Consider the following 13,247-nt stretch of genomic DNA (forward strand, 5'->3'; position numbering starts at 1 on the left):
AGTAGGCCGATCTTGAATAGGACCCTCCATTCTATAGGTAGCCAGTGAAGGGAATGCAGGACTGGCGTTATGTGGCAGTGATGGGGTTGGTTGGTTAGCAGTCTGGCAGCAGTATTCTGTATCAGCTGTAGGCGGTACAAGGCCTTTTTTGGAAGGCCAGTGTAGAGAGCATTGCAGTAGTCCAGTCGGGATGTGATGAAGGCGTGGACTAAGGTTGGCAGATCTTCTGGGGGTATGAGGTGCTTGATTTTTGCAATGTTCTTCAGGTGAAAATAGGATGATTTCACCACAGCAGAGATTTGAGTTCTGAAGTTTAAATCCCCATCAATTAGAACTCACAGGCTACGCACATGATCAGAGCTGCGTAGATCCGTGCCTCCTATTCCCAGTGGTGAAGACTGCAAGTTAAGTTGTTTTGTTATCATGCTCTGCCCTCCAATCAGAAGGACTTCAGTTTTGTCTGCATTTAGTTTCAGCCAGTTGTCATTCATCCATTGCTGTAGTTCACGTAAGCAGGCGTTTTAAACAATGAAACAGAGCAGAGCTAATGACCCTTTGAACTCCACCTTCAGTAAAACTGTGACGGATTGCGGAGAAACCGCAGCGCGTTCTGGCAGTGAGGCGGCGGAATCCGCGCACAGAGCGGTGATTTCCCCGCAGCAACATGCTTCTGGTTTGTCTGGACCTAGTAGTGCACACAGATGGAGAGCTACGCGCGTGCGCCGCAAGACAGGCTCTTTATGCCAATAGGAGAAGGGTCAGCTGATCGAGGCGGTCAGCTGATCCCAGCTCAGCAGGTGATTGGTTGATGGGAGCTGGGCGGCGCTGTGAAGCGCTTTACTATATATATCTCTTGCTGTTCAGTTGCTGGTTGTCTGGCGTTGCGAATACCTATGTGTTAGCACTCAGACCTTAGTCAGATCCTTCAGTGTGGTGGAACCAGGAGGACCTGGGAATCCACACTTAGCCAGTTCACTGTATTATTATCTGTGTATTCTCTAGCATAGTTCCAGGGTGTAGAGACCAGGGACCTCACACCCCAGACTAGGAATGTTGTATATCATCTGTGTTACTCCTTAGACCAGTTCCAGGGTGTAGAGACCACGGACCTCACACCCCAGACTAGGAATATTGTATATCATCTGTGTTATTCCTTAGACCAGCCCCTGGGTGTGAGACCACGGACCTCACACTCAAGACTAGGCATTATTGGATATCTGTTTATGAATTGTATCTCTCCTGACTTCTCTTCTGTTTTCTGATACGGTACCTTCGCACATCTGATCTACTGTTGCCGACCCTGCCTGTCCTTGGTTACCGAATCTGTCTCCTGTCTCTGTACTTTATCTGCCTGTGTGTTGCCGACCCGGCCTGCCCGACCCTTCTGGCTGTCACCCAACCTTTGGGTGCTCAGTCCTCCTGCAGGGGTTCCCTGCTCCTCAGATGGGGGCCCTGCTGCAAAACCAGTCGGGGACTCTCCCTCCTGCAGCCCTTGACTGCAGTAGAGTCTTTCTCTACTTATTGGACCACCTGCTACCCCGGGGGTTCAATTCCTACTGTTACACCAAACACTTACAGGCTTCCGGTGTCTAGAAGTTAGTACTATATCTGTATTATTGGTGATTCTGCAAATCATCCATAATCAGGTATAGATCTGTATTCTTGGTGATACTGCAGATCACCAATAATCAGATTCTCTCTGGTTGCTGACACCTATCGTTACAAAAACCTTATCTGTTTCTTTAATGTATAAGTGCTTAAGAAAACAGGACGGTCTCCGCCCCAAGTTGGGTCAGAAAGCTCAGAGAAGCTCTTTTCCATAGATAACTGAAGTTTCTTAACTCTTTCTGTACTGGAAACAATATGAGACTTGTTTCTTTGCTACTAATGTTCTATTCCTTAGATGTACTACACATACAATGCATTCTTTCATAAGTTTATTTTCACTTCAGATTCCCATTAATACTGCTGTATTTATAAAGGGTAAATGCGATTAATGATGGTAGCAATCAGTATTTTGCTCACCTACCAAAATTAGTCAGGCCCAAGGAGAAAATTGTGGCCTAGTTGGGGTCAGTGTTGCCAACTCATCCCTTTAATTACTGACACATCTAAGTTATATAGGTTCTGGGGCTATTTGCACATAATCAGTACCTTAACTGCATCTACCTAGCCACAAAACCTGTATAATTCATATGTGTCAGTAATTAAAGGAATGAGTTGGCAACACTGGTTGGGGTCACAAGGCAGGGGTATATTTTAATTTTGCAGGCCCTGAGCAATGCAACTTTAATATGGCTACCTACTACTACAATTGGCTCCAGAGCTCTCCCAGTTCCAGGAACATGGAGAGCAACAGGGAGCCATAAATCATTCCTTTTGAAAGTGTTACCACGAAAGTCACAAATGGGTGTTTGAAAAAACTTTCTATTTACCACTTTTCCTCACTGTAATAAACTGCGTTCTGTGCTACTGCTATTAAAGAGACACTGAAGCGAAAAAAAAATGATGATATTATGATTTGTATGTGTAGTACAGCTAAGAAATAAAACATTAAGATCAGATACATCAGTCTAATTGTTTCCAGTACAGGAAGAGTTGAGAAACTCCAGTTGTTATCTCTATGCAAACAAGCCATTAAGCTCTCCGACTAAGTCTAAAGCAGCCCATACACTCAGCCGATTTTCTGGCCGACCGATCGATCGATCAATCGATTGCAAATCGGTTGGCCAATCGACCGATCGACGGCCGATTTCGATCGATTTCGATGGATTTCCATCGAACTTGCAGGGTGGAAAATTTAGGTCGATCTGATGAGATTGCTTATCAGTTTGCATTGGCCTTAATGGAAATCTGATGGCAAAAAAATGCCATCAGATCGAATTTCAATAGATTTCAAACTGAAATCTATTGGAATTCTATCCTGGTAAAAAATGTTCTAAAAACGCATCAGATAGATCATCAGATGCATTTCTTATCTATCTGCTGCCAATCTGACGAGTGTATGGGCACCTTTAGTCGTGGAGAGGGCTGTTATCTGACTTTTATTATCTCAACTGTAAGTGAACTGTTTACTTTTTCTCTGCTAGAGGAGAGGTCATTACTTCACAGACTGCTCTGAAAGACTCGTTTTGAATGCTGAGTGTTGTGTAATCTGCTCATATTATAGAGTGATGCAATGTTAGAAAAAACACTATATACCTGAAAATAAAAGTATGAGAATATTTTCTTTGCTGCTAATCTTCTAGTAATTATTCATAGTACACAACCAATTCACTATATCATATTTTTTTTTCGCTTCAGTGTCTCTTTAAGTCAGCTATAAATCAATGCAATCGTCTGACCGCTATTTTATATATAAGGCAATGGCAGTTTTTCCCAATAATTAGCAGCAAAAGTGTCGATCAGAGGAGAATGAGAAATCCTAAAAAAAGAGACGCTCATGCCAATTAGCATCAATTGGCATGTCTATGAATGTGGTGATCAGCCGGCATCCAGAAAAGTGCTGTCAGTTCTGTAGAAATAGCATTTTTCTAGTGATTAGCTGACTGGCACATTTATAACTAGGTCCATTCATTGCTCGTCAATTAACTATACATGTTTCGAGCTCATCTAAGCTCTTCCTCAAGGTAAAATGAGTCACCCACCCTGGGAGAACTGGGTAGTAAGGTACAAGGAGATAGGTTGGAGGGATGCAGATAGATGGACAACAGTGGTGGACAAGAATAATGAATGGGCTTAGTGGGCTCAGTGAAAGTATTGTGCTTATACTTTTATGTTTAGATGTAACAGAAAGGACACTTTCACTGCACTGCTGAATCACTAAATCGCAAAACGCTAGCGATTTTCAAATCGCTAGGTTTTGCTATTAACATAGGAATCGTGGTAGGTATTTTCCACTAACGCGATTTGATTTTGCCCAAAGCAAGATCACATTCGGGAGCAATTTTTAAAGCGATTTTGCAATGCAAGTGCAATGCGCATACAAAATCGTGATCGCGATCGTGTAAAAAATTAGTGATAAAATTGCTAGTGGAAAAGGGCCCTAACACTAAGTAACACTAAGGCCCTCATTGGAAGAGATCGGGTACATTTCTTCTTGTTGCTGATTAGGAAGGACTCACTTTTATATATTCTTGTGGCTTTTCTTTTCAGACGCACAGATTGTCTCTGACGTCACAGATGTAACTGAACCTTTGTGCAATATCTCTGGATGATTTCAGTAGATCAAGTTGTACAACAATTAATTTGAATTTATTTGGAACTCTGTTCAATATTCCTGGCATTAACCAGTAAAGTGACACTGAAGTGGAAAAAAAAAACTTATGATGTAATGATTTGTATGTGCAGTACTGATGATTGATTGAACATTAGTAGCAGTAACAGCTGGGTCAGCCAGCACACTTGCGGTGCGGTTCAGCGGGCGTTTGTGGGTTTCTGGAGGGTGAAATTTAGCATGCCAGGATATTTGTGCCTATAGGCTCCTGTGACGTAAATCCGGGCCTGACTGGAAACGATATCTGTGCTGCTAATGTTTCTTAGCTGTACTAACAGCAGGAACTTTAGTGTTAGGACATCTGCTCTGGAGATTTACCTCAACGTTGGTGCAGATGTCCAGTATATCTATATTTTTGCATGCAAAACTATGATGGAAGCTAAAATTTCTCCATAGACCAGTATTGCATTGTTTGGATGCGGGCGTACATTTTAGTCCAGGGGGGGCGGTGTGCGCCACAGCGATTAACCATTCAATTGTACAGTATTGGGTCAGGATGCGCAGCCTTTTACCTATATTTTGTACCCACAGTTCTGTAACTACCAGGCTAGCAGCACCCATTGTGCTATCCTGTTTTGCATGGTAAGTATTTAGTTTAGTTTTGCATATGTTTTGCATCTGTCTGATTGCTGAGTGTGTATTTGAGCTATTTAAGCGGTGCATATGAGGTGGTGAGTCATTCAGATGCGGCCCATATTGGTGAGCGCTTGCTTTGTTTCCTGCTGTCTGTATTGAATGTAAGTTACACATTTTAGCATAGCAGCTGCCAGGGTAAAGACATTTGCTTTTAACTTAGGTCAGTTTAGTGTTAGGACATCTGCTCTGGAGATTTACCTCAACGTTGGTGCAGATGTCCAGTATATCTATATTTTTGCATGCAAAACTATGATGGAAGCTAAAATTTCTCCATAGACCAGTATTGCATTGTTTGGATGCGGGCGTACATTTTAGTCCAGGGGGGGCGGTGTGCGCCACAGCGATTAACCATTCAATTGTACAGTATTGGGTCAGGGATGCGCAGCCTTTTACCTATATTTTGTATCTTAGCTGTACTACACATACAAATCATTATATCATACATTTATTTTCATTTCAGATTCCCTTTAAGGGATGAAACTGAAAAAGGTTTGTGCAATAGATTGTGGTGTGCTGAGGGGTGTTTATTGACACCAATCCTAGAATTTCACAGCTGCAGAACATTCTGAGGCAGTCGCATAGCTAAGGAGCTACGGGCCCCGGTGCAAGTTTACATTGTGCCCCCTAAGCACTCTATACATAACAATCGATACAGCACACCAAAACTTGACATGGACAACCACAATGTCAGAGATGCAAGAAGGGGATGGGGAACAGTGTGTTAATGATTACCACTATTCAAAGCATCTATTGAAGTGATTATTACCAGCATAGGACCAATAAAGAGAAAATACTGTTGTTGAGGCTGGGCCCAACGGGGCCCCTCTGGCCCATGGGGCCCGATGCGTCCGCAAGCTCTGCACCCCCTACTGCTACGCCTCTGTTTTTAGGTGATTTACCAAAGGAAATGTACATTGAGAAGTAGCAAGAGTTTGTTAAAAGGAGCCCGAAGTGTGATATTTATTTCCTTTTAAACAATATCAGTTGCCTGGCTGTCCTGCTGATCCTTCTGGTCTGTAGGGTCTAAATCACACACAAGAAACAAGCATGCAGCTAATCTTGTCCTATTAGGCTGCACAAGGGGGCAGAAGGCTGCACAATGGGGGGACAGAAGGCTGTACAGGCAGGGGGACAGGAGGCGGCCAAATGGAGACACCTGCAGACCATAAGATGCAAGGACCCCCCCCCCCCCCCCCCACACACACACACACACACTTTTAGCGGAGAAAAGGTGCGTCTTATGCTCCGAAAAACAGAGTAAGTAGAACAAGTATTTATTTACTTATATATATTTTTCATTTAGATAGAATGGCTGTCCCAGCTGCTTTAGTGCTGAAGCCCATTTAGTTTCACGTGTAGCTGGTGATGCCTTCATGTCATTTTAGCACCGTCTGTCAAAGTGGGTAAAAACCGATCTGTGTAAATAAATAGATGAATGAAAAAAGTGGTTAGGCAGAACATCAGAAACAGATTATCTGCACAGCTCAGCGTCAGCAAACAGTAATGTCAAATAGATTATGGAAAAGTACCCTCACATGCTCTCTCATCAGGATGCTGTTTTGTTTAATTGCATTAGTGAGTATTACAACAAAAGTGATGATCAACTTCATAAATTTTCCTTTTTACACCCCTATAAAATGTCTCCTTCCAAGGATATGGCTTAGAACACAAATGAGTGCTCAGTAAATACATGAAAACATATGTGCAGCTGGTGCGTAGCTGGTAACTTTCCATTTATGACAAAATCAGCTACATGTGAATGGCTTTACAAGCTCCATTTGAAATCTACTATCCTTAATATTTACATGAGAGAAATCCAAAGCAGGCTCAGCACATAAAGTTTATTGTAGCGCTATTTATGCAGCACCAGCGTCATCCATCCAATCCAAACAGTTAGTGACAGGCTGAAAGAGAAAGTGAAGCATCAGGTGTTCAAGCTGGGAGGTGGGGAACTGTAATGAAAGCTGTGAGCAATAAGGAGAAAGTATTAAATATTAACAATGCATACATATTTAATGCCTTCCACATGCAAGACAAATGACAGTAGCCCAAAAATGGTAACACCGCCTCACAGAATTGACGATGGGAAGGACAGACACGGCCTGATTTACTGAGGCTGGCTTTACACTATGCCAGAGCGTTACCACATCCATTTTAATGGATGCAGTCTAATCTGTTATGTTCTGTTTTAGGGCCCGTTTAAATTACATGCGGTGCGATGCGGCTACATAGACGCATCCAGTGGCGTAGCTAAGGAGCTGTGGGCCCCGATGCAAATTTTACAATGGGGCCCCCCAAGCACTCTATACATAACAACAGGTGCAAGAAGGGGATGGGGAACAGTTTGATAATGATTACCACTATTCAAAGTATCTATAGAAGTGATTATTATGAGCACAGGACCAATAGAGAGCTAATACTGTAATTAAGGCAGGGCCCTTTGGGGCCCCTCTGACCCAAGGGCCCCGATGCGGTCGCAACCTCTGCAACCCCTATTGCTACGCCCCTGGACGCATCGCACTGCGGCTGCACTGTAACCAATGCACAGCAATGGAACAGTTTCCATTGCCTGCTGGTTATGAGGAGCGATTAGAGCATGCTGCAGATTCTCGGAAAGCCGCGTCCGCCCGCCGTCTCCTCCTATACACTTCCGCATCTCCCGGTGCGGAATGACGCTAATGGTAGTGGAAGTAATGCGTAGCTGCATTGCATCCCTTTGTATCCCATTCTCTAGTGGATACGGGCCTTAGGCCTTAGTTGTCCGTTTTAATCCGTTGGTATCTGCAAGGCATTTTCTTTGTATTTTAATGGACTGGAGAGGACAGTTTGATGACAACACCTTGAACTAGGCGCAGCTTCTTCCTGTGGGGAGGGAGTTTCTTTGTTGGTTGCAGAATTTGGATATCAAGTGACACAGGGGTCCCTAACTCTCGGTCCTCGACCCAGTGCCAGTCCACAGGCTGTGTTGCACCAATCCACGGGCCTGACCTCTAGCCTGGCCACAGCTGTTTTAAGGGGTGAAATGGCAAAGGGGGCAAAATAGGCTGTGCAGGTGGGTGCAGCGGACGGGTGAAATAACTCACCTCTCCTGGATCCATGGAGGACGCACATCACCTGTCTGCCTCCTCCCAGGGGTACTGTCTCTGGTGAAGCGCCGTCTGACCTCACGTGACAGGTGGTGCTGCACCACAGAGACGGAACGCCTGATCTGCAAGTTGAGTATTGTGAATCAGTGAAGTTTATAAGATGTATGCTACAGAGCAGGACTTCCCAACCCCATCCTGAAGTACCACCAACACTGCATGTTTTGCAGAAAACTACAAACCTTAACAGGCGAGGTAATTAGTGACTCAGCAGAGCTCATTAACTACCTCTGTGGATTTCCACAAAACATGCACTGTTGGTGGTACCTGAGGACGGGGCTGGAAAGCCCTGCTATAGACCATCAGTTCCGCATGTACAAGGTGGTGTATCTATGGAAATTAGCACCTAAGAGAAGCACCGAAGCTGTGCTTGGGGGAAAGGAGAGGGGGTGTGGCAAGCCCTGATGTGTGGCAAAAGGTCAGCCGTACATTGAAATATAAATAGGTCAACATTTAACACACAAAAAAATGTAGGCAGCAGCATATCTCCCAAATAGACCATAGGCAGCATGTCCTCAAAATAATAAAATTAGGCAGGCATTTCCTCCAAATATTATGTGCACTACATATGTGTTACAGCTATTGAGTGCGTTATTGTGATACATAACTCACTTTAGCAATAATACACATTTTGCTTGCATAATGCAAATTACCCTATTTGCGTAATGCCGCTAATCTTTATTAGCACATAGTAACGATAAGTGATAAGCCTATGATAGATGCCAGTAGTACAATGTGACCGACCCGCTGCAACAGACAACTCCCGTGACAGATTTCAGTAAAAGCCCCCAGTAACAGACAACCATTCCATGACAGCCTCCAATAGCAGACAGCTCCCCCATCATGACATATCCACCCCATGATAGTTCTCCTCCAGTGTAGGGTAATAGCACTTTCATGTCTAGACATTCTTCTGGACCTGCATGCATGTCAATTACACTGTTTCTCCAGCCGTCCAGTACCCCACCCACATCCTCAATGATTGGACCTTAGGAAGTTGGGAGGAGGAATCTTGGAGACACCACGCTGCAGAAATGAACCCTGGCAGGGCTGAAGAGTGCCAGAACATGAAAGTACTGTACCATCACCCAACACCAGCAAGTGACAGCTTTGCCCTCCTTTCAGTTGTAGATCAGATGTTTAGCTGCAAGTTGTACCACAACAGTTATTCTGGGGTATGAATGACGGAACATGGCTTGTGCCCTGTGTCCTCACTCACCAGGGCACAAGCCATGCTTGCCATACCTGAGATATGCCTCTCAGTACTGGCATGCTGACTGTATAGTTACTGCATACTGTACAGTTAAGAAGACAAGGGCCTTCTTCCAAGTAACTTGAAAGAAGTATTCGAGATAGCCTCTCTGTGCTGGTGTTCTTTATCTCCCATGGTGCTGTGCAAACTAAGTTATGAACATGTGTACTTAATACAGAGGTAGTGTCACGGACGATTGCGGGGACGCGGGCGCGTCCTGGAACCGCCCGTGAAGAAAAGAACGATCGCACTCGATTCCTGCATCGATTGCGCTTCAGATCAATAGAACCAAGATTTGATGTGTAGTATTCCTCTGCCTAGGAACAGCTGGGGGATCTGTCTTAGCTGAAGTGACAGCCTGGGGGGAAAGTGTTAATTAGCTTGGACATATTCCCTGTGGAAGGCACAATTTCCCTTTTGGTTCTGGGAACCAGGTGACACTTAGCTGATCTCATGGAGATGTTAATTAACCAAAGGATGCCTAGGTGCAGCCAAGCAGGCTACGAATCCACGGGAGGTCTTGACACTTTGCTCCCTAGTAAAGATCAAAGGAAAGTCAGCTGTTAGCAGCTAGAACACAACCTCAGTCTCATGGCATAATCCATAACTTCCCAGATCTGTCATATTTCTGGGGTTCCTGAGATGGCAGCTTCGCCAAACGTGGGGGAAGTGTAGCATGAGCCCCGGTGCTGGTTCTGAGGAAGTTTCAGAACATTCTGAGGTAAGGACTGCCAGTTAGGCAGTTTGAAAATGCCCTGATGATACCACAGGGGTCCCACCCCTCATGTCTGGTATCAGGGTAAATCGAGACAGACCTGAAAATGTTAATAAATCTGCCCTGTCCTGTACGGTTCTGTGAGATAGAGCCCATATATGGGTAGATATGATTTCTAGCCCCAGTACAAGGGGAGGGCTCATCTCATCTTTGAAGGGGGTGTATGGCTCCCCGCCCTCACTCCCTCCTACTGAAGCAGGGGCATAAGAATGGCTGAGGACCCAAACTCAGTGTCCTCCACACTGAAACATCTTGAATTCATCAGATGCCAGCTTGAGGATATGCTGGCATCCACCTGGTCTGAACTCTGAACTCAAATTGGAACCCAGAACTCTGTTTTCCCACAAAAAGGACATCTTTCCAGGAACTAAGTATTTTTCTCCCTTCTTTTATTTTTTATACTGGCTATTACTGTTTTAATAATTGTTGATTTTAATAATTGTCTGTATATATTAATTATTTATATTGCGTGAATAAACGACTTTCTCCAAGTCATTCACTGTCTGCTACCCTGCTTATCAGCACACACAGAACTGATCCCGGGTCTCTAAAGATACGCTACTGTTTGTTTGTTGTTGGCTAGACAGAATATCGTGTGTTTAACCGTTTTATTCGCAGGACTAGTCAGTCAGTTAGTGGGCTCCACGGTCCCATGGTAACCGCGGTGGTGGCAGTTTACTCTGAACCAGTAGGTGACGTGGTAATTACCCGTGTCTCACAGGCTCCCTTCTGAGTTGTCTGCGGCTAATTCTTAACGGTTCCTGCGCATTGACTGCGACCAGAGTTCGCACGATCTGTGCGCTGGCACCGTTTAGAAGGCTAAGTGCGGTCAGCCACTAGGGCTCCAGTGACAGGTAGTAATCAAGGAAAATGTAATACTAACTAATACAGACAGTGAACTAACAAAAACATGCAGCGGTTATAAGAAACAATAGGAGAGAAAGCACTGCCTTTACAACGATAAAATCTAAACCTACGACTGTCCTGCCTTTTTCTATATGTCTGTGACTTCCACATAAACCCAAACATTCTATAACAAATGTATTTTCACTGCTTATAGTTTTCTTAAACCAACATTAGCAACTGATTTTGCTGTTCCTTTTGGCTAAAGCCTGAGCTTATTGTCTTCCATTCTCTAGACTGAGGGTAACGAAGGCTAAATTATTTGCAACTGTACTTTGTTATATAAAATTCTGGCAGAGAGAACAGATGTTTCCAAATTCCTCCCCAATTTTGGTTCTTGTTTAGCTTTCCAGACTCGCAAATCAAACTTTTATGCAATGTGATTTTTGTCCAATAAACCTGGCATTCAGAGCACAGCGCTATCATTTTTCCTGAGAGGCAAAGTAATATTTTTTCAAGACAATTAAACTCCTTTCTTCAATCAAGGCAAGCAAGAAATAGCATGGATTTGGACAGAGCGGTTAAATGAAGTGCATGTTAACATACTTAGCTGAGAGAGTCTGGTTACAGTCGGTGCATGCGTTCGAAGGACTTCCTTCTGGAACATTTCATATCTCCATGTTGCGCATGGAAAACATACATTCAAATGGATATAAACAGATGTATCCAGTTTGTGCAGAGGATGAATACCTACAGGTTTATCGCGTCAGTAAAATGTTATGTTATGTTGAGCTTTTCAAGATAAATCATAACAATCATGTTTAAGTTGAACACTCTTCATGGACAGCAGGCTCTTAAAAGCTTAATTTACTGGTCTGCGGTAATGCAAAGTTTAAAGATGAATAACCTTCTTGGCTGGTTCTGTCTGTGCTGTGACTTGGCTTTATAGTGCAGCAAATTCAGAACGGTGGAGGTACTGCATGTTAATATTTATTATTACTATGACTGTTCCTTAAACACTGTAGATCACAAAGCGTAGTTGGAGAAGCCAATACAGACCAGGTGTTCCTCATTATCGTTCATTCACTTTCATTTATGGAAATAAATGAAATGGCTGGTGACAGCTCAACTGGTCGGTGTTAGGTTAAATGAGTCACTGGATGGCAAGGGCTCTGTTTTTTAGAAAACAGATGGGTCTAATGTGCTACTTGCCTCTTGCCAAAAAGATAAAAGCTGAACTACCCACAGACGTTAGACAGTGCTCTTCAGGCTTATGGCCAGTTTCTTGGTTTTTACTCAAAACATGGTTTTATAGTGGGCAACAGAATACTACTGGCCATCTCTGGAGTTTTGGTTGACTTTAAAGTGAACCTTTGTCCAGCTGTTCATGGCAGGAGACCCAAGCTGAATTGCAAGCTTAAAGGGAACCTAAAATGAGAAGGATTTGGAGTTTTCCTTTTAAAATAACACCAGTTGCCTGACTCTCCTGATGATCCTGTGTCTCTAATACTTTAAGCCACAGCCCCTCAACAAGCATGCAGATCAGGTGCTCTGACTGAGGTCAGACTGGATTAGCTGCATGCTTGTTTCAGGTGTGTGATTCAGCCACTACTGCAGCCAAAGAGATCAGCAGGACTGACAAGCAACTGGTATTGTTTAAAAGGAAACATCCATATCCCTCTCAGTTAAGGTTCCCTTTAAGCTGCTCCTGTTAGCCAACTGTCACTAGACTTGTGCACACTTGTCCTGCCACCAATATCACATGATTAGAGATAGTGATAGTTGGCCAAAGGCAGCAACTTACTAAAGCAAGAAGAGACAGACACATTTTATGCTTCAGGCCTTATTCTCACTCACTATACAGGGTGACACAGGTTTGCTTTAAAGCGGATCCGAGATGAATAACTAACTATAACAAGTAACTTGTCTATATATCTTATCTAAAGTTTGGATAGTTTACACAGCCAATCTAGCTGCAAACTGCTTCAACAGAATATGATTATTTCTTCTTGTGATACAATGACAGCGGCCATGTTCTGTTTGTAAACATTACACACAGGCAAGCTGATCTGCATCTCCAGCCCTCAGCCTGTGAAAACCTAATTCCCCCTCCTCCCTCCCCCATCTTCCTCTGAAATCTCTGGCTAGTAACACCTCCCCTCCTCCTGCCCAGACTGAGCTCCCATAAGCCCTTGCTACTGTCTGAAATGCCAAGGCGCTCTGAAAAGCTGTGGGCGAGGCTTGTTTAGTTTATAGGGAATTAGAGTATTAAAACAAAAACAAAAAAGTATTTGGCTTGAGGAATGCCCTATAAACTATATG

The sequence above is a fragment of the Hyperolius riggenbachi genome, chromosome 3 (assembly GCF_040937935.1).
Source record: "Hyperolius riggenbachi isolate aHypRig1 chromosome 3, aHypRig1.pri, whole genome shotgun sequence".
Taxonomy (NCBI): domain Eukaryota; kingdom Metazoa; phylum Chordata; class Amphibia; order Anura; family Hyperoliidae; genus Hyperolius; species Hyperolius riggenbachi.